The 21,179-nt window shown below is 43.3% G+C and overlaps 1 long non-coding RNA gene across 1 annotated transcript; it reads left to right on the top strand.

Moving 5' to 3' along the window:
* The first annotated feature begins 7,079 nt into the window (after window positions 1–7,079).
* Window positions 7,080–20,038, top strand: LOC125486095. The gene is made up of 3 exons (XR_007264781.1): window positions 7,080–7,149; window positions 19,021–19,149; window positions 19,932–20,038. It is a non-coding gene; the product is annotated as an uncharacterized LOC125486095 (long non-coding RNA).
* The last annotated feature ends 1,141 nt before the right edge of the window (window positions 20,039–21,179 follow it).

Genomic DNA, 21,179 nt, shown 5'->3' with positions numbered 1-21,179 from the left:
GTAACAAAATGCAACTACTTGTCTTTTTATTTCTCTTTTTGTATGTAAGATTTGTACCTAGGTACTTGTACCCAAGATGGCACATAAGAGGCAACATTGTAAAACATTTTACTGTACACTTGTACTTAAGTACATGTGACAATAAAAGGTATCTTATAGATTAACAGCAAAGCTGTATAGCACCAGACTGTTCTCCTCATCTCTCCGCAGGGCCCAGACCAGCTTTGAAACAGAGTAGCCCCAGTGTTGTTCGATCAGTTCCTTGTTCTAGTTTGCTCCACAGGCTGTGTGGCTGGAGTGAAACCCTGCTGTTAACTTCAGTGCTTGCCAGCTGAATATTTACAGGGATATATGAGCAGACTGTTAGTCAATTCTACAGACAGAATATATTCAAAATGTCACTCATACTGTCTTATCAGTTACAGTTATGCTGAGTGAAGGTCTTTGCATGCACAGTACACTATGTAATCCATTCCTCTAAATACTTTAGGAAGGAGAACCCCAATGGTTTGTCTACTTGATCTTCCAGAGTAGGAATTCTAATGGCTTCCCATCATTAAATTTCACTTTTTATTAAATGAGTCTAAATCCTTGCTGTCACCCACCTCTTCCAAATGTTGGTCTCCATTTCATTGTAAAAATCAGATTTTAAGCTGATTATGTGGACAAGCTGTCTGCTTGGCCTGGTTACCTGGAAAAGCAGAAAAAATAACTTGGGGTGTACTATATCTCATTACGTACCTTCCATGTATGTATAACTCTGCCTGTGCAAGCTTCTCCATTCCGATGTCCTAACCTTCAAACAGCAGCTGTCTGACTCAGATGTCCTAGCCATCCCCAGATACCTCTGCTCCAGCACTGGTGAAAGAAGGTTTTAGAGTAGATTTGTAGCTCGGGTTATGGATGTTATGGCTGGCTGGGGGCTTGCCAAGCTGGTTCATTGTTCTGCAGACGTTTCATTACCCTGCTGGGTAACATCATCAGTGCAGACTCCGATGAAGCACTGTTGTGTTTTCGTGCCTGTCATTTAAAATCTGGTGTCCATTGAGCTGGATTACCTCACTTCCCATTTTCCTTTGTAATGGAGTGTATAGCTCTATGTGTTTATTGATGGCTTTCTTAGGGGAGAACCAGGCCTCTAGGAATTCCCGTGCTTGTCTCTGCTTCACCTGTCCCAGGATCCTGGTGTTGTTCCAATTGAATTGGTGGTTTTCCATATCCATGTGGATGGAGATGAGCGAGTATTGGTCGTGTCTTTTGTTGCCAGTTGATGTTCGTGTACTCTTGTGTCTAATTTCCTTCCTGTTTGCCCAATGTTATGTTTGTCTCAGTCTTTGCAGGGAATCTTGTATATGACATTGGTCCTGTCCATAGTGGGTAGTGGGTCTTAGGTTCAGGTGAGCAGTTGGCGTCGGCTTGATATGGGTTTGTGTGCTCCTGTGATGCCCAGTGGTCGTAGGAGTCTTGTGGTCAGTTCAGATGTGTTCCTGATGTAAGGTAGCATGATGAATGTGTCCGGGTGTGTAGTATCTTCCTGGTGTCGTTCGTGTAATAGGCATCTTCTGACCAAGTTTTTCGGGTACCCATTGTCTTTGAATACTTGGAAGAGGTACTCTTCTTCTATGCTGTTGCCGTGTGTTGTTGCCCGTTTGAATAATGTTCTCACACAACTTTGTTTGTTCCCTATTGGGACCTTCTGAGCTCCAACTTTGAGGCACCATGTTGAAAAGGCTCCCAGACAGCACTCACTGTTTGTAACCCGGGAGTATCACTCACCCTCTGCACATCACCCCCAGGCCAGACACCCCTGCAGCTGACACAGGCCCCCACCCCGGGTAAATAGCAGCACCGCTCTATAGTGACACTTCCCTCAAGGTTTTCCTGAAGACTGACCACGAGGGAAGAGAAACTCTTTTCCCTGCGGATAGCCACAAGTGGCCATCCTGACTGAGGAAGGCAGCCCAGGCAGAGGTGGCTGCAGAGGTCACAGCCTGTGGGTGGCTCAGTTTCAGTGCCCCCTGAGAACGAATGATCTGCTGTGCTCTGCCAGGGTATGTACCACTGTCCCCTCAATGCTTCATGCTGCTGTGAGTGTGAGTTAGCATTGGAAGGTTGGGACGATGCAGAGGATTGAAATTTATAAAATCATGAGGGGCAAGGATAGGGTGAATAGCCCAGGTCTATTTCCTAGGGTGGGGGAGTCCAAAACTAGAGGGCATAGGTTTAAGATGACAGGGGAAAGATTTAAATAGGACTTAAGGGGCACTTTTTGACACAGAGGGTGGTGTGTGTGTGGATTGAGCTGCCAGAGTAAGTGGTGGAGGCTGGTACAATTACAACATTTAAAAGGCATTTGGATGGGTACATGGATAGGAAAGGTTTAGAGAGATTATGGGCCAAATGCTGGCAAATGGGACTTGATTAATTTCAGATATCTAGTTGGCATGGACAAGTTGCACTGAAGGGTATTTTTCCGAGCTGTGTGACTCTGTCTGTCACACAGGAGGTTGGGAGCAGAAATCTCCACCAGAGCCTCATGTGAAATCAGTGCCAGTTACTGCATAGCAGCTACTAACATGCTGCAGTGGCACAGCCTCTCACATCTGCCAGGGTTTACCATTAAAACTTAAGAGGAATTACAACATTCAACAGCTCTCACACCTCCTTTTCATCTAGGAGAACACAACTAGGAGAACGTGCACATCTTGACAGCGGTTTACCAAAGGCATGCACAGGACAAGGCTATAGCCACAAAAGATACCTTCAGGATGAGCACCTCACAGGTATCTAAGATACACACATTTAAATTCTGCTTTATTGGTTTTCTTCATCGCTAACTTTCTGCTTTTCAAAAAAATTAGTTATGAGTTGTGGGCATCACTGGCTATCCAGCATTTCTTGCCCGTCCCTAGTTGCCCCTTGAGAAGGTGGTGGTGAGCTGCCTTCTTAAACTGCTGCAGTCCACCTGCTGTAGGTTGACCCACAATGCCCTTAGGGAGGGAATTCCGAGATTTTGACCCAGCAATGGTGAAGGAAAGGTGCTATATTTACAAGTCAGGATGGTGAGTGGCTTTGAGGGGAGCTTGCAGGGGGTGGTGTTCCCATGTATCTGCTGCCCTTGTCCTTCTAGATGGAAGTGGTTGTCGATTTGGTAGGTGCCACCTGAAGGTTTTTGGTGAATTTCTGCAGTGCATCTTGTAGCTGGTACATTCTGCTGCCACTGAGTGTCGGTGGTGGAGGGAGTGGAGGTTTGTGAAGGTTTGATGCCAAACAAATGGGTTGCTTTGTGCTGAATGGTTGACACTGAACCAGCTTTAATAACTTGGCTGGATGATGCCAAGGAGATCCGAGCACCATGTGAGCAGTTGATGGCCTCTTGTAACTCAGAGAACCCAGCAATGGCTGAAAATCTAACGCCTTGGCTCTCTGTGATAGACTGGACAAATCATCCGTCTTTCCTCAAACATGGAATAGAGAACTCTCCAATGCACTTGTGTGCTGCAGGTTGGGAGATGCCAGTCCTGGTTGGGGTTTAAAATGAGCTGATGGTGAGGAGGTTTATTGTTGCTCTGGTTTTCACTGCAGACACAGTGCCACCTCCTACACCACGTGGTTACAGATCTGTCTGCAGGAGGTTGCAGATTTAGGTGACAGTGTACCTGGGGAGGCTTCCAGCACTGCCTTTCACTCACCTGCGGGGAGTCGGGGGCTGTCAGTTCATCCTCTGATGGCACTCGATGGCACTGAAGACCCTGGTTCCCCTCTTGTTCTGTTGTCACTGGGTATTGCTCCTCTCCTCCTCTTCCTTCACCTCAGCAATTTGCTGAACTTTCTGATACACAGCCTGTGAATGTTCGTGAACAGTTGCATATGGAATAACCCCCACCACGATCACCAATTTTGGTGGATCTCAGGCGACCTATAGGACACGGTCGTCTGTTGATGTTCGATGTTGTCCGAGCTTATTCACCCCAATTCTGCAGCAAGTGCTTCCCTTCAGTACCAAGCCCTTAACTGAGTGCTCTCACAGTAGTATTTTCCAGTTTCCCTGTTTCGATTCCCCCAGCTGGAGGTGTTTGTGCTGTGCTGGAATATGTACAGACACATCTCAGCTTTTTTTTATTCATTCATGGGATGAGGGCATTGCTGGCTAGGCTTGCATTTATTGCCCATTCCTAATTACCGAGAGGGCAGCTAAGAGTCAACGACATTGCCGTGGGTCTGGAGTCACATGTGGGCCAGACCGGGTAAGGAGAACAGTTTCCTTCCCTAATGGACATTAGTGAACATGATGGATTTTTCCTGACCATCGACAATGGTTTCATGGTCATCATAACTCTCAATTCCAGATATTTATTAATATTTTTATTGAATTCAAATTCCACCAACTGCCGTGGTGGGAATCGAACCCGGCACCCCAGAACAGTGAGTGGTTCTCTGGATTAATGCATTAATGGATTAATAGCCTCCTCCCATTTGTATTGTGCACTCTCTGTGAGGCCACCTTTAGCAAGATGATTTAAGAGAATGTTATTATTCATTTGATTCTTTCACCTTCCACCTTCCCTGGCCCATCACTGTATAAGACTTTCCCTTTTTCTCTGGTCTCCCCTCCGTCCTTCTTCAATCTTCCTGTGTGAGTATCTGTTCTTTCACCATCTCCTTTGATATTCGTGTTCTTCTCCCTGATCCCACTCCCATCCATATCCCCATGCCCAGCTTTAGCCTAACTCTGCCCCTTATTCAATTTACCTGCCAACCTTTTGCTGTCCCCTGTTCCTGCGATTCTCCCCTCTGCATCCCAGTTTCCTCCCTCCCTTCCCCAAAATCTTTCCATCCTGTTTCAGTTCCACTCCTTACTGCTCCTTTCTCTCCCCCTGCCCATTTTCATCTGGATATTTGGAGTTAAGCCCTCATTTGAGTTAAGCCACACTTCCTTGTTGCAGTCACAATTGCTGGTGTGGTTGCCATGCTTGACAGACCGTGAACGTAATTTCAATGGAGCTAGAGCCTTAATGAGTATCTATGACATGCTAATAAATGTAAAGGAAGTTCCCAACCATTGGCAACTCACATGAAAGTTCTGAAAACTTAATCCCAAACTTTAACCGGCTGTCAGGAAAGAGAGCTTTTGCCTCTCGCTTCTGAAAGCCCCTGGTGGACTTTGCCCATTTAACTCCATTTCTCTGCCCAGATGCAGCCTGGCCTTATGAGAATATGCAGCAATTTCTGTTTTTATTTCAGCTTTCCAGGACCTGCAGTAATTTGCATTCGACCTACTGCGCCACTCGGTTGAATTAAAGTTGCCACAGGTGGTTCAGAAAGTAACTCGGGATAGCGACTAAATGTCAACCATGTGAGTAGCACTCATGTCTGAGTGCAGACAGTGAATATCAGCTCATATGTAAAATTGTGAATATGGTGGGGTTACAGGTAGGCAATGCCTCACCACGTCTGCACTCAGTATGTACAGTGTGCAACAGAGATCATTGGTTGTGATCAGGATTAGGTGCTTACTATTGCACTCATTAATTTTTTTTTCCCAAAAACATACTTTATTCATAACATTTGTAAAATAATATTACAAACGTTTTATAAATGAAAATTACAGAAACTACAGACAAATTCGAATAAACAGTCTCCGTACAACATGTTTCACACTTAGGTGTACATCTATACCACGCTGTATTAAACTACAATTCAATTGTAAAACTCTGGAGTATTTATTTCCATGCCAGGCCTTAGGGTAAATCATTTCAAATTGAAAATTACAGAAAGTGCAGGCAGTTAAAAATATTGACCTCATTACACATCTGGTGAAACTGAACCTTCTTACTCTGTGTGATTAAGTACTTATTGGATCAGGGAGACAATTGGAATAGAGCACTGTGCTAAAAGCTCAAAGTCATTTGACTCCGTACATAATTAAGTTGTGTGTGAGAATGAATAGGCTCTCTGTCTGCTGTTGTGCTGACACATCAGCTTCTACATGCTAATAATGGACTGGGTTGGAAAGACCCCCTCAAGAAATGCAGGTACAGACCTGATCACTGCCAATCTACAGCAGGCTCCCTCAGGTCAATGCAGTGTGACAGTAAATGTTGCTTTTACTCTAGTATTATTTTCCCCAAATCCACTTAACCATTTAGAGTCATAGAGGTTTACAGCATGGAAACAGACTCTTCAGCTCAACTTGCCCATGCCACTCAGTTTTCACAGTTAAACAAGACCCATCTGCCTGTGTTTGGTCCATATCCCTCCATATCTATCCCATCCATGTACCTATTTAAATGTTTCTTAAATGACAAAATTGTACTCGCCTCCACCATTACCTCTGGCAGCCCATTGCAGACACCCACCCTCTGTTTGAAAAAACCTGCCCCTCTGGACCCTTTTGTATCTCTCTCCTCTCATCTTAAACTTCTGCCCTCTAATTTTAGACTCCTCTACCATGGGGAAAAGCTGTTGGCTCTTTACCTTATCTATGCTGCTTATGATTTTATAGACCTTTATAAGGTCACTCCTCAGTTTCCTACACTCCAGGGAAGAAGTCCCAGCCTATCCAACCTTGCCATATAACTCAAACCTCACAGTCTTGTTGGAATCCCAGTAAATCTTTTCTGCACTCTTTCTAGTTTAATAATATCCTTTTTATATAATAGGGTGACCAGAACTGCACGCAGTACTCCATATGTGGCCTCACCAATGTCTTCAATTCAATTAAGTTTATTCAATATTAGCAACAAAATCCCTGCCAATCTGCTTTGGAAAATAACTTTTACTTGTTGAACTCCTTGTGTTGTAAAGGTGCTGACTGCCACCATCATCTCCTGCACCACCCCCCCCCCCCCCCCCCCTTTTGCTTCCTTTTTCTGAAGGACAACACTGTGAAGTACACACGTCTCCCAATCAGCAGGCCACAAATTCAGAGGATCTTTACAGAAAAACAATCGTTTGCCCGGATCATCATGGACCCAGATAGCCAAGGTGCCCAAACCATCGCTGAGTTCCCTCGGGTATGAGGGACCACCAACTGCACACCTGGTGCTCAGATCTCCCTGGCATCGTTCAGCCAGATTCCTGAACAGGAAGGCAATTCACACCCCCGATGTCCAGCTCGATCGTGACAACAATCAACAATTCTCGCAGGTATCTGCCCATTATCCAGGGAGCTGTCAGACACATTGTCACAGTTCCCTGAATGTTCACTTCCCTCATCATCCCCAGAAAGCATGGAAAATGACCCAGTGTGAAACTCCTGAACAACTCCACAAAATTGCTGGGATCAGGTGGGATCAACCGTGCTCTGAAGGACCAATGTCTAGTTCTCTTTTGCCCAATTCATTTTCCATGACATGTTCTTTTTTCTCAATGTTTGGTAGAGCTTGTGCAAACTTAAACACTTGCTTACTGGACGTCAATTAGGATTCAGAGTCTCCACAGCAGAGCCTGCAAAAACATTTTGTTTCTACTGTGTCATTTTAAGCTGGTACTCATATTCTCTCATTTTCTGTCTCTCTCTCTCACACAGTTCTAATCTTAACATTCCCACTTCTGTCCTTTCAATTCCACTTCATGTCTTTCTAATTTCATTTCCTTTTTCTTTTTCTGCCATCTCTAGTTTCTTCATTCTCTCCTTATGTCCAAGCTCTTTAACTGTAACTGAATATCACCTGATTTTGATGTTTCACTAGCCAGAGTGCCTGGCATCTCTTGTATTTCCTCTAAACCTATGCTAATATTTCATTTATCTTTGTCCAAACTCTGCCAGATAATGCTACCTCCAGTTTACCCATCAATACAACCAACCTAGGTTTTGCAATTTCCTAAAACTGCCAGGGTCTGCTCTGCGACCTGCGGGAAATCCTTTCCTGTTTCCAGTGTCATGTCTTGAATGTAGTACAGAACCTGGGGTGTTCCTTCCCCTGCATTACTTACCAATCTCACACACAAATTCTCACTAACTGTGTTTCAAATCTATCCTTGACAAGCCCCCAAGCTTTGTTATGCCTCACTGGAGTAGCAATTTGGAAATCAAGCCCCACTGTTTCTGGAGACATCACAAAAGTTAGTTTTGTTTTTAAAAGTTCCAGAATTCCCCAATGGGCTGTAGGAAAGACTGGAAAGGCAGTTTAGTGGTCTCTGTCCACACTGTTCGCTGAGATGGTTCTTTTGCTGGTCTGAACTCTGCCTCTCAATCTTCCTTCTCCAGGTACTTTCACCTGTTTGCAGGATGCACAGGATAGCTAGTTTACACTTGTAAAGTCTTTGGCTTACTGGTCAAGAGCTATAGCTTCCAGCAATTGATGCAGGGAAAATAAACTTGCTTTCTTCAGGCTTAAGGTGTTTTTATGGCAAAGAAAAGGGACAGCTCCTGCCCTCATGGAGATCTGATGAGTTCTCCAGACCAACGTCAGAAGTCACACGACACCAGGTTATAGTCCAACAGTTTTTTTGAAATTACAAGCTTTGGGAGCGCTGCTCCTTCATCAGATGAACACCTCCAAAACATTCAAACCTCCAAGCTGTTTTACCATCTAGGAGCCAATCGCATGATTGTTGGCAGACAGGAAGTCATTGTCAACAATAAATGGTCACTAGTTTACAGATCAATCAGCTACTTGTTTCTGGCCAAATCACCACTAGTACACAGCATCCTAGCTCCAGCTCATCTATAACCAGGTTTCCACTACTGCTTGAACAAGCAGCTGGGTAACTTGCTGTTAAAAAGTGCACCAATCCTTTCCACAATCTTTTGGTTTTAAACAAGTCCCTTTCTCATTTAGTCCACAATCAAAACTGCAGAAAATCAGAAAGATAATTTACAGTAGTAAAGTATGGACTATCAATTTTTGACCTCCACCAACTGATTTCAAAGCCTTTGTGATCTAAAATGGTTTTAACAAGGGAAAGAACTGACTTAAATGGAACACATGGCGTGCTCTCTCGCTGTCTTTCCACCTGCTTTCTTTCAGCCTACTGATAAAGCAAACTGAAGAAAACTCCATTGGTATGATCCTAGACCAGATCACTAGATTATTTTAAAATCTGGTTTAGGAGGAACACCCATTTAGTTTTTAAACTAGACATAAATCCAGGGATTAGTTATAATTTGAGACAACAAATTTCTGGGGAAAGGTCTAGGCCCGGAGCGTCAGCCTTCCTGCTCCTGTGGTGCTGCTTGGCCTGCTGTGTTCATCCAGCTCTACGCCTTGTTGTCTCAGATTCTCCAGCATCTGCAGTTCCTACTATCTCTGATTAGTTAAGATTTCATGGTTTTCAATAAACAACAAGACTTTGCAAGTTAAAACAGTAATATAATCTACAATATATGTGAAACTTCTTTCTATCACTCAGAATTCATATGTGGTTCATGTGGGTAATAGACTGTGATCAAACGCTTTTGCACACACATCAAAAGCAAATTTGATGATGATGGATCACATGATTTCTCAGTTACTCCCCCTAGATATTATTGATTGGGTCATCAAAACTCACTAAATTTCACAAAAGGACACAATTCTTCATTTCTGACAAAGCAACCATGAAACTCCCCCTCATGAACTTCTCCATTATGGACTGTTTCAGCACCTGCCCGTTACCTAATTAATCACCATCCTATACGGGGTTCATGCTCTCCACTTTGAAAACTACAGTCTTGGACTTATTCACGGGTACAACTTCAGCTCTTCAGAAATGCAGCTCAACTGCTTATTTCTGCATGAAGATTGCTTCTCTTTGGCCTAGGATTTCTCTCAACTACACAATTCAACTGCTACTGACTCCTCATTGGGTTCCCAAATACACAGACTCAGTGTAGTTCTGTTGCTATGACCCTGACTTGTCATGAGTGATCTATCAATAAATAAACTGCAATTGGTTCCACTGTATCATACCTAACAACAATTGGAACTGCCTGTTCTCTGGGTCACAGTCAAGGAGAATGGGCATAAAGAGATTTCATCACACTGTTCATTGAGAACACAAAGGTATCTGCAATATTCACTGCTGCTGAGGATACAGGATAGTAAGCAATCAACTGTGGCCCCAGGTTAAACACAAAACACTCTAAAAAGATATACACTGAGTTAAAGAGGCAGAACTAAGTTGGGCCTGAGATAAATATCTTGCAGACAGGCAACGGAGCCCCATTTAGATATTACTGTTCAATGACATACATTGAAATTATACAAGATGAGAGACCAGTGTGTCAAAATTAACATTCAAAGAACCAAGAGGAAAGATTGAGGAGATAGGCCAGAAAAGCCAATATTACAGATCTAATTTAAACAAAAAGATATCAAGCGTTGTTGGGTTCACAAATACAGAAATTTTACAACCACCGAAGATTAACATTACTGACATTCATATCCTTCTGAATTAGCAAATCAGAGCAGATGCCAGGAATAATGAAAGACACGACAAGGACATTTGGTGAAAGGGCTCTGGAAATGTGAGACAACCACTTGGTAAAGGGCAACAGGGAGAAGGCCTTGGCATAATGTCCCACCCCCGGAGCTTCAAGATGCAAGGAAATAGGTAGAGGGTCTAGACACAGTTGTGATTTGTTAATGTTTCCGTTTCTCATCTTGCCTTTTCCCAGCCTGGGCCCAGCGACAAGGAGACTTTCAGCCCAGTGTGGCAGTCTTGTTGTGGAGGGGTGGTCTCAGCATGCCGTGGCAGTATCCACATTTGGCAGTTTCATTCTGGCATGGAGGTCTCATTCTGGGTATTCCAACAGCCTGGCAGACGGTCTCGTCCTGACATGGTGGCTTCAGCCTGGCATGGTGGCCACCTTGTCCCAGATGGGCAGTCTCACTTTGGCGGTCTTGTGCTGGTATGGAGGTCCTTTTTAGTAGCAACTTCCCAGTATTCGAGCGTTCATCGTTTTAATTGGCTTTCCCCAAACTGAAATTGATCTGAGATGAACTTTCCCTTAATTTATGCTTTTTTTCTTTCTTATCTCTGACTTATGTCATTAATACAGGTGTCATGGTATGGCGACTTATAAAACTTTCCACTGTTTATTTTTGTAAAAATGCACGTGACAATAAATTGCTATTCTGTTCTATTCTAAAATAGTGAAATCTAGCAACCACATTTTTGTTTGAAATTTTTATTGCATTTGATCAAGTCTTTGAAGTATGCAAAGTCATTAATCAGTCAACATTGATGATATAAACCCATTTCCTCTCTGAGTAGAGAGAAAAAATCTTCAACAAATGTTCTAATCCTGACTCTCTCCAAAATTAGGAAGAAAGCTCAAGGTACAAACCACACTCACTCTCGCTGTCCTTGCTGACTCATTATGGCAAGGCAAGTGTTAGTGTGAGAAAGACTCCCAGAAATAGTTCCCAAAACTAATAAATGTGCAATCTGTTCATCACATCACTCATCATTCTGAGCTCACCGTCCCATTTCCGTTTAAGACTCTGTTAGCTTTCATGTTTCACAAAATGGTAACAAAAACAGGTCATCATCCTACATCCTGCAACTCAGATTGAGCACTTCAGCACAAGCTGAACAGCACGACAGCTAACTCGTATCTTGGCCCACAAAACCAAAATGTTCTCTGGAAGTGAACAGCTTTAGCTATCTCATTATTTATAACTGCAGAATAAATCCACAAGCCATTTAGAAGTTAAATGAAAGCAAAACCCTCATTTTATTAGATTAAACCAACTCTTAATCCTACATATATTCTAAGTTGTCCTATTATAGGTGTCCCAGTGTGCAAGGAATCAAACAGAGGGCACAATCACTATGTCTCAAACACAGATTTAAGGATTAATTTTATATTGTCCACATGAAGGATATAAAAAATTGAAATACTGCCTTACAGTACTTATCAGTGATGTTACTCAGGTCAGAGATGTACAGAACAGAAACAGACCCTTCAGTCCAACTCATCCATGCTGACCAAATATCCTAAATTAATCTAGTCCCATTTGCCAGCGTTTGGCCCATATCCTTCTAATCCTTTCCTAATTATGTACACATCCAGATGCCTTTTAAATGTAATTGCACTCACCTCCACCACTTCCTTTGGCAGCTCATTCCATACATACATCACACTCTGCATGAAAAAGTTGCCCCTTGGGGCCCAAACAAATTTTTCCCCTCTCTCCTTAAACATTCACCCTCTAGTTTTGGACAACCATCCCCTACCTAGATCATGTCCACCACTCTGCCCTGATCAATCTTCTTTGTCACTTCTTCAAGAAACCCAATCAAGTTAGTGAGACACAATTTCCCACGCACAAAGCCATGTTGACTATCCCTAATCAGTCCTTGCCTTTCCAAATACATGATTCCCTCCAACAATTTACCCATCAATGTCAATTTCTGATTTATTTTTCTCTAGGTTGTCTTTTAAAAGAAATTATTCCTTCATAGGATGTGGGTGTCGCTGGCTTGGCTCGCATTTATTGTCCAATTCCTAATTGCCCAGGAAAAGGAGGTGGCGAGCTGCCTTTCTGAACCTCTGTATTTTGTGTGGTATAGGTACAGTGCTGTTAAGGAGGGAGTTTCAGAATTTTGACCCAGAAGCATGGAAGAATCAATGATATATAACTCGAGTTGGGATGGTGAGTGGTTTGCAGGGGATATTGCAGAAGGTGGTGTTCCCATGTATCTGCTGCGCCTGTTCTTCTGCATGGAAGTGGTCGTGGGTTTGGAAGGTGCTATCTAAAATCTTTGATGAATTTCTGCAGTGCATCATGTAGATGGTATACACTGCTGCTACAGGGTGTCAGAGGATGAGAGAGTGGAAGTTTGTGGGTGTGGTGCCAATCAAGCGGCTGCTTTGTCCTGGATGGTGTCAAGCTTCTTGCGTGCTGATGGCGCTGCACTCATCCAGGCAAGTGGGGAGTATTCCATCACACTCCTGACTGTCAGAGATAGCAAGAACCGCAGATGCTGCTCCTGAAGAGTCCTGATGAAGGGTCCAGGCCCAAACATCGACTTTCCTGCTCCTCTGATGCTGCCTGGTCTGCTGTGCTCCTCCAGCTCCACACTGTGTTGACTCACACTCCTGACTGTGCCTTTTAGATGGTGGACAGACTCTGGGGAGTCAGGAAGTCAGTTACCCACTGCAAAATTTCCAGTCTCTGATCTGCTATTATAGCCACTTTGTTTATCTGGTTGGTCATGGGGGTCGGATAGTTTGTGAAGTAGGGTAAAGCCCCAGCATGGGCTCAATCCCCTCACCAGCTGAAGTTACCTTGAAGGACTCTCCTTCTCAACCTCTCCCTCACCTGAGGTGTAGTGGCCCTCAGGTTAAATCACCACCAGTCATCTCCCTCTCTCACTAATGAGAGAGCAACCCTATGGTCTGGTAAGACTATGGTGACTCAACTTGATGATTGGTCATAGTTCAGTTCAGTTTCTGGTCAATGGTAACTCTTAGGATTTTGATTGCCTCGGTCTATCCCTGTAATCTATCTGTAACCAGGAATAAAACTGTTCATGACACATTACAGAAGTTTAACAACATCTTTCCAAAGCAGGGAGACCACAATTGCACGCAGTATTCCAGTGGTGGTCTAACAAATGTCCTATACGGCCGCAACATGACCTTCTAACTCGTATACTCGATGCACTGACCAATAAAGGTACAAATATTCCTTGCAACTCCAGCTTCCATACCCCCATACTGACTGCTCCAGGCATTAGCCACCATCTTCTGATATGGTTCACACAGGAAGTTTCATTCATCATTAGGGATAGTGAACATGGCTTTGTGCATGGGAAGTCATGCCTCACTAACTTGATTGAGTTATTTGAAGTAGGATTGATGAAGGCAGATTGGTGGATGTGATGTATATGGACTTCAGTAAAGTGTTTGACAAGGTTTCTCATGGTAGACTGGTTAGCAAATTTAGATCACATGGAATACAGGGAGAACTAGCTATTTGGATACAGAACTGGCTCGAAGGTAGAAGAGGGTGGTGGTGGAGCGTTGCTTTTCAGATTGGAGGCCTGTGACCAGTCGAGTGCCACAAGGATCGGTGCTGGATCCATTGCTTTTCATCATTTATGTAAATGATTTGGATGTGAATATAGGAGGTATGGTTAGTAAGTTTGCAGATGACAGTGAAATTGGAGATGTAGTGAACAGCAAAGAAGGTTACCTCAGAGTACAACGGAATCTTGATCAGATGGGCTAATGGGCCAAGGAGTGGCAGATGGAGTTTAATTTAGACAAATGTGAGGTGTTGCATTTTAGAAAGGCAAATCAGAGCTGGACTTATACACTTAATGGTAAGATCCTGGGGAGTGTTGCTGAACAAAGAGACCTTGGAGTGCAGGCTCATATTTCCTTTAAAGTGAAGTCACAGGTAGATAGGACAGTGAAGAAGCCATTTAGTATGCTTGCCTTTATTGGTCAGTGCATTGAGTATACGAGTTAGAAGGTCATGTTGCGGCCATATAGGACATTGGTTAGACCACTATTGGAATACTGCTTTGGAAAGATGTTGTTAAACTTGAAAGGGTTCAGAAAAGATTTACAAGGATGTTGTCAGGGTTGGAGGGTTTGAGCTACAGGGAGAGCCTGAATAGGCTGGGGCTATTTTCCCTGGAGCTTTGAAGGCTGCGGGTGACTTTGGAAAGGTATATAGAATCATGAGGGGCATGGATTGGGTAAGTAGACAAGGTCTTCTTCCTAGGGAGGGGGAGTCCAAAACTAGACAGCATGGGTTTAAGGTGAGAGGGGAAAGATTTAAAAGGGACCTAAAGGGTAACTTTTTCACGTAGAGGGTGGTGTGTGTATGGAATGAACTGCCAGAGGAAATGGTGGAGGCTGGTACAATTACAACATTTAAAAGCATTTGGATGAGTATATGAATAGGAAGAATTTAGAGGAATATAGGCCAAATGCTGGCAAATGGGATTAGATTTATCTAGGATATCTGGTCAGCATGGACGAGTTGGACCGGAGGGTCTGTTTCCATGCTGTACATCCCTATGACTCTATGTGTTCAGACTTTAAACCTTGTTACCTGGGCTGCCGAGTGAAATAATTTTGCACTTTGAGGACTGTCCTTTGTGTAGACACAACGTGTTACATTTTCTGGAAAATTAATACATTTCCCTTTGAACTTGTGTACATGTGGCCAAGTTCTGTGAAATTCAATAAGGACAGGGAGCTGTGTAAGTGAGGGCTTGAGTAATTCCTTATCTTCTGTATCTTATTCCCTGTACTGGAGAGCAATAGGGCTACATCTATGGAATTAAATGAAATTTATAGCATAACCATAGGCCATGCAAGTCAATAGGTCCATGTTAGTGTATGCTGCACATGAACATAAGCCTCTGACCCCTCTTCATATCACCCAATCAATATATCCTTCTATTCTTTTGTCCCTCATGTTTTTATCTAGCTGCCCCTGAAGTGAACCTCTACTTAGCTCCACTATTGCTTGTGGTAGAGTTCTACATTCTAACTGCTCTGAGTCACGAGCTTTCTCTTTAATTACATATTAGATTTGAGTGACAATCATGCATTAATGGACACTAGTTTTAGACTCCATCACAAATGGAGACATTTTGTCCACCTCTACATTATCAAATCTTTTCAGAGTCTTGAAGATCACCATCAGGTCATCCTTCAGTCTTTATTTTTCTGCAGTACAGCCCCAACGTGTTGAATCTCTCCTGGTCAGTATAGCCTTTCCATTTTTAAAAATTCTTTCATGAGGCGTGGGCGTCGCTGTCTGGGCCAGCTTTTCTTGCCCATCCCTTGTTACACTTTGAGAAGGTGGTGGTGAGCTGCCTTCTTGAACTGCTGCAGACCATGTGCTTTAGGTAAACCCACAAAGCCCTTAGAGAGCAAATTCTGGGAATTTGACCCAGTGACAGTGAAGGAACGACGATATATTTCCAAATCGGGACAGTGAGTGTCTTGGAGGGGAACTTGCATGTAGTAGTGTTCCTATGTATCTGCTACCCTTGCCCTTCAAGATGGAAGTGGTCATGGGTTTGGAAGGTGCTGTCTGAGGATCTTTGGTGAATTTCTGCAGTGCATCTTGTAGATAGTACACACTGCTGCTACTGAGCGTCGGTGGTGGAGGGAGTGGATGTTTGTGGATGTGATGCCAATCACACGGGCTGTTTTGTCCTGGATGGTTTCAAACTTCTTGAGTGTTGTTGGAGCTGCACCCATCCAGGCAAGTGGGGAGTATTCCATCACACTCCTGACTTGTGTCTTGTAGATGATGGACAGGTTTTGGGGAGTCAGGAGGTGAGTTACTCACTGCAGGATTTCCAGCTTTTGGCCTGCTCTTGTAGACACTGTGTTTATGTGGTGAGTCCAGTTGAGTTTCTGGTCAATGGCAACCTCCAAAATGTTGATAGTGGGGGATTTGGTGATGGCAACACCGTTGAAATTCAAGGGGTGGTTATTAGATTGTATGTTATTGGAGATGGTCTTTGCCTGGTGTTTGTGTAGCACGAATATTATTTGCCACTTGGCATCCAGGGCCTGGAACTGTCCAGGTCTTGTTGCATTTGAATTTGGACTCCTTTAGTATCTGAGGAGTCATGAATGGCACTAACATTGTGCCATCATTGGCGAACATCCCCACTTTTGACCTTATGATGGAGGGAAGGTCATTGATGAAGCAGCTGAAGATGGTTGGGCCTAGGACACTACCCTGAGGAATTCCTGCAGAGATGTCCTGGACCTGAGATGACTGCTCTCCAACAAACACAACCATCTTTCGATGTGCCGGGTGTGACTCTGACCAGTGGAGAATTTGCCCCTGATACCCATTGATTTCAGTTTTGCTGCTATCGTTGTAGTGTAGATGTTTGCTTGAATACATGTGCAATGTTGGCTTTGTAGTGCCTGTCTGCAGAGTTATATTTGATTGACTTCATAGTGTTTGTGATGTTGCAATGAGACTGGGTCCTTCTCAGACTGTATTCATCTTTCTAGCTTGATCCCTATCCTCTACCTACCTTCATTTCAATATTTGTGCAAAACAATTTGCTGCAGCAAAGATTTTTTTTTGATTCTGAGTTCCCCTAACTCTAATTTTCTCTTTGTGAGCTGGCAGATATCACCCATAATGCTTGCCCACCTTCTGAACTGCTACACAGAGTCAAGATAACTTCTTCACATCATCAAGTCAGTTATCTATTGTCATGATTGTATTATATTGATGAAATTAGTTTTTTAATTGTTATATATTACAGGACCAGCTCTGGCTCAATAAGCAGCATACTTGCCTCCATGTCACAAGTGTCAGGGTTAGAGCTTCACTACAGCAATCAAGATCATCCTCCAGTACTGAGGGTGTGCTACACTGTTGGAGGTACCATCCTTCGAATCAGAACTTAATATGGCCCTTTTTGCCTGGTCTGGTGAATGTAAAGATTCCAATAGCTTTATTTTGAATAAGGGTAGGGGACCTATCCCCTGGCTCGTGGCAAATATTTACCTCTCAATCAACATCACAGATTGTCTAAATGTTATGATATCACTGTTTGTGGGAGCATAGACTTGCGATTGCATTTCCTACATTACAACAGTGACTGCACCTCTAAACTACCTAATTACCTCTCAAGTGCTTTGGGATGTTCAGTAGTTATGAAAGGTGATATATAAATGCTATTCTTTCTTTTTAACTGGATACAGAACAGTAGGCCCAGCTGAACAGACAGCAATTGGGAAAGCTGAGAGTGTAGTGCTACAGAACAGAAGTACAACATTCACTCTCTCCACAATCCTATGTTCAAATTTCTCCAGCACAATGTCCACTACTACAAAATTTAGATGCACATGCAGAAACGTTCAGTTGTATAATGTTCATTTTTAAATGCTCGTGAAAACATTTACTTGTAAAAAATAGACAACCAGCACAACTTTCACAAATATGACCATTGCTAACATAAAGTTCACGAATAATTCAAAAATTCAGAATATAACGTGGCTTGGAGAATGAATAGAGATCACACAGAGCAGAAGGAGCTGATGGAAGAGAGAGGAAAGTGAAAGAAGGGTAAAGAATTTTTTTAGCAGGTAACTATATCCATACAGAGTGATGCGGGAGCAATTCTCTGACCTGAACCTAAGAAGAAGACAATCTAGGATATAAAAACAAAGCACTGCAAATGCTGGAAATCTGAAACAGAGAGAATGCTGGAGAAACCCAGCAGGTCTGACAGCATCTGTGGAGATAGAAACAGTTGAGGACTTCAGAACCATTCAGAAGGAGGGTCACTGGATTTGAAACATTAACTCAGTTTCTCCCACTACAGATTCTGCCAAACATGTTGAGTTTCTCCAGTACTCTCTGAATCTGCGAGATATCCAAAATCTTTGTGCACTTTCCAAAGCACCTCTTTCCAAAGTCCTCAGCTTCCAATTACTTCGAATTTTAATTCTCCACATTGCTGTCACATTGGCCCCTCTGTCTTTAGCTTTCAGCATTACTCAAATGAAATTTAATATTGGTTTGAGGAGATGGATCTCAGTTTTCAATTTAGCTTCGAGACACAAGATTGAGATAACAATACCAGACTGCAATAATAAAGCAACTGTGGATGCTGGAAATCTGAAATGAGAAAAGAAAAAGCTGGAGAAATTCAGCAACACCTGTGGAGAGAAAGCAGAATTAATGTTTTGAGTCCGGTGATCTTTCTACAGCCCGTTGCCATTTCATTTCCTTTTGCTTTACAGGTTTTGGTTTTATTGTCATTTTCCCCTGTTTCTACCTTTGGATGGAATTTGATCATTCTGTGACTCATGCCTTCTGTGGACACATCTTTTGTTTCTGTACTTGTCCCATTCTGGTTCGGCATCTCTCCCATCTTCCACCATAACATTGACCTTCCCTATTGCTCTTTTACCGCCCTCATCCCTTCACCCACTTAAAACCTAACTTAGTCTCATTTCTAATTAGTCTCACTGCTACCAGCTCTAACAAAGGATTACTGTTTGGAAATATTAGTAGAACCATTCTGAAGAAGAGGTATACTGGACTTGAAACGTTAACTCTATTACTCTCTCCACAGATGCTGCCAGACCTGCCAAGTTTCTCCAGCGTTCTCTGAATCTGTGAGATATCTCCACTTCAATAAGGAAGTCCTCACTGAAATCTGTGCCTGTTGCTGATGGAACTGGAGATTTGCAGCTTGTGTGAGGTTTGTGAATGCACATATTGGCACATCACACCATTAAGGACATCTTCGTCCATTATTGCACTCACACAAAAGTAAGAGATGTTGGGGTGCAGGCTCATAGTTCCAAAGTGGAATCGCAGGTAGACAGGGTAGTGAAGAAGGTGTTTGGTATGCTTTCTGTTATTGGTCAGTGCATTCAGTGTAGGAGTTGGGAGGTCTTTTTGCAGCTGCACAGGACATTGGTGAAGCCACTTTTGGAATATAGCGTTCAATTTTGGTCTCCTCGCTACAGGAAGGACATTGTTAAACTTGAAAGGGTTCAGAAAAGATTTACAAGGAAGTTGGCAGGTTTGGAGGGTTTGAGCTACAGGAAGAGGCTGAATAGGCTGGGGCTATTTTACCTGGAGTTTCGGAGGCTGAGGAGTGACCTTAAATCGTGAAGTGCATGGATAGGGTGAAAAGGCAAGGTCTTTACCCCAGGGTAAGGGAGTCCAAAACTAAAGGCCATGGGTTTAAGATGAGAGAAGAAAGATTTAAAAGAAACCTGAGGGGCAAATTTTTCATGTAAAGGATGGTACACATATCAAACTAACTGCCAGAGAAGGTGGTGGAGGCTGATACAATTATAACATTTAAAAGGCATCTGGATGGGTACATGAATAGGAAGGGTTTAGAGGGATAAGGGCCAAATGCTGGCAAATGAGACTAGATCAGTTTAGGACGAGTTGGACCGGAGGGTCTGTTTCCGTGCTATACATCTCTGTGACTGTAAGACTCTAAAGCGTAATCATTTCTCTCTCCAGAGATACTGCCCACTCTGCTGGGGAGATGGTCAAATTGGACCCATGCTTGCTAGAGTTCAGAAGAATGAGAAATTATTGTGGTTGGTTGGCTCGAGCTACAAATCTACTCTACATGAGAAATTACCTCATTGAAAGTGAAACATTTCTGAGGGGTTTGACAAGTTCATTTCAGTGAATTTGAAGACAATAAACCAATTAAGCTTTATCTTAAGCTTATCTGAATTTAATACAACCTCATGTTACAGACTAAATGGTCCCCTCCCTAATGGGTATTTAAGATGATAATTTGAGTCTGGTTACCAGGGCAACCATTGTCACACGCACCGGCTCCAATTATTATTATCCACACCTTTTCAGCACGATTACAATAGTCTCGTACTTCACTTCCTGTTGAGGGAGTATGAAGACCCAGTTCGTTCTTTGTTTCATTTGTATGATTTAGAATTTAGTGAATAGCCTGTGTGTTCCTTCTTTTCTGTTTCCCTACTTTGGCTGTAAATCTCTGCAACAAACCAGCTGATTCCAGTTTGCACTGCTTCAAACAGGCCATGTCCTGTCTACACAATACCGCGAGTTCTATTAACTCCCTGTTTGCAATGTCCCACTGTTACTTCATTACCTGCATGAAACATAACCACACTCTGCCACTCTTTACACACAGAGCCATGGGATCTTCTACACTCACCAGTCAGGGCGTGGGGGGAGGGGGGGTGTACTCAGTTTAATATCTCATCTCCACAATGGCAACCGGAGGAATCATAGAATCATTACAGTGCAGAAAGAGGCCATTCAACCCATCCAATCTGCTTCAGCCCTCCAAACAGCAACACACACACATCCACACACACCACCCCCACCTTGTCCCTGTAACCCCACATTTCCTACGGCTAACCCACCTAGCCTGCATGTCCCTGGACACCGCAGGACAATTTAGCACAGCCAATCCACCTAACCTGCGCATCTTTGGACTGTGGGAGGAAACCAGAACAAACCCATGCAGATACGGGGACAATGTGCAAACTCCAAGGCTGGAATTGAACACAGGCCCTTGGTGCTGTGAGGCAGCAGTGCTAACCACTGAGCCACTATGCTACCCCAATAGACTCAAGTCACTGGTTTGGAACTTGAACGATATCTTAAAGGCAGAAATGCTCCCAAACCAGCAATGCTGTCATGATCAGAGGAACATGATCACTACAAGTGTTTGTCCAGCACCTAGAAACCAGAAAGTAGGAGCTACAGTAGGCC

This window comes from Rhincodon typus, chromosome 25 (assembly GCF_021869965.1).
Source record: "Rhincodon typus isolate 14 chromosome 25, sRhiTyp1.1, whole genome shotgun sequence".
Classification (NCBI taxonomy): domain Eukaryota; kingdom Metazoa; phylum Chordata; class Chondrichthyes; order Orectolobiformes; family Rhincodontidae; genus Rhincodon; species Rhincodon typus.
This window is presented reverse-complemented; position numbering and strand designations above follow the sequence as displayed.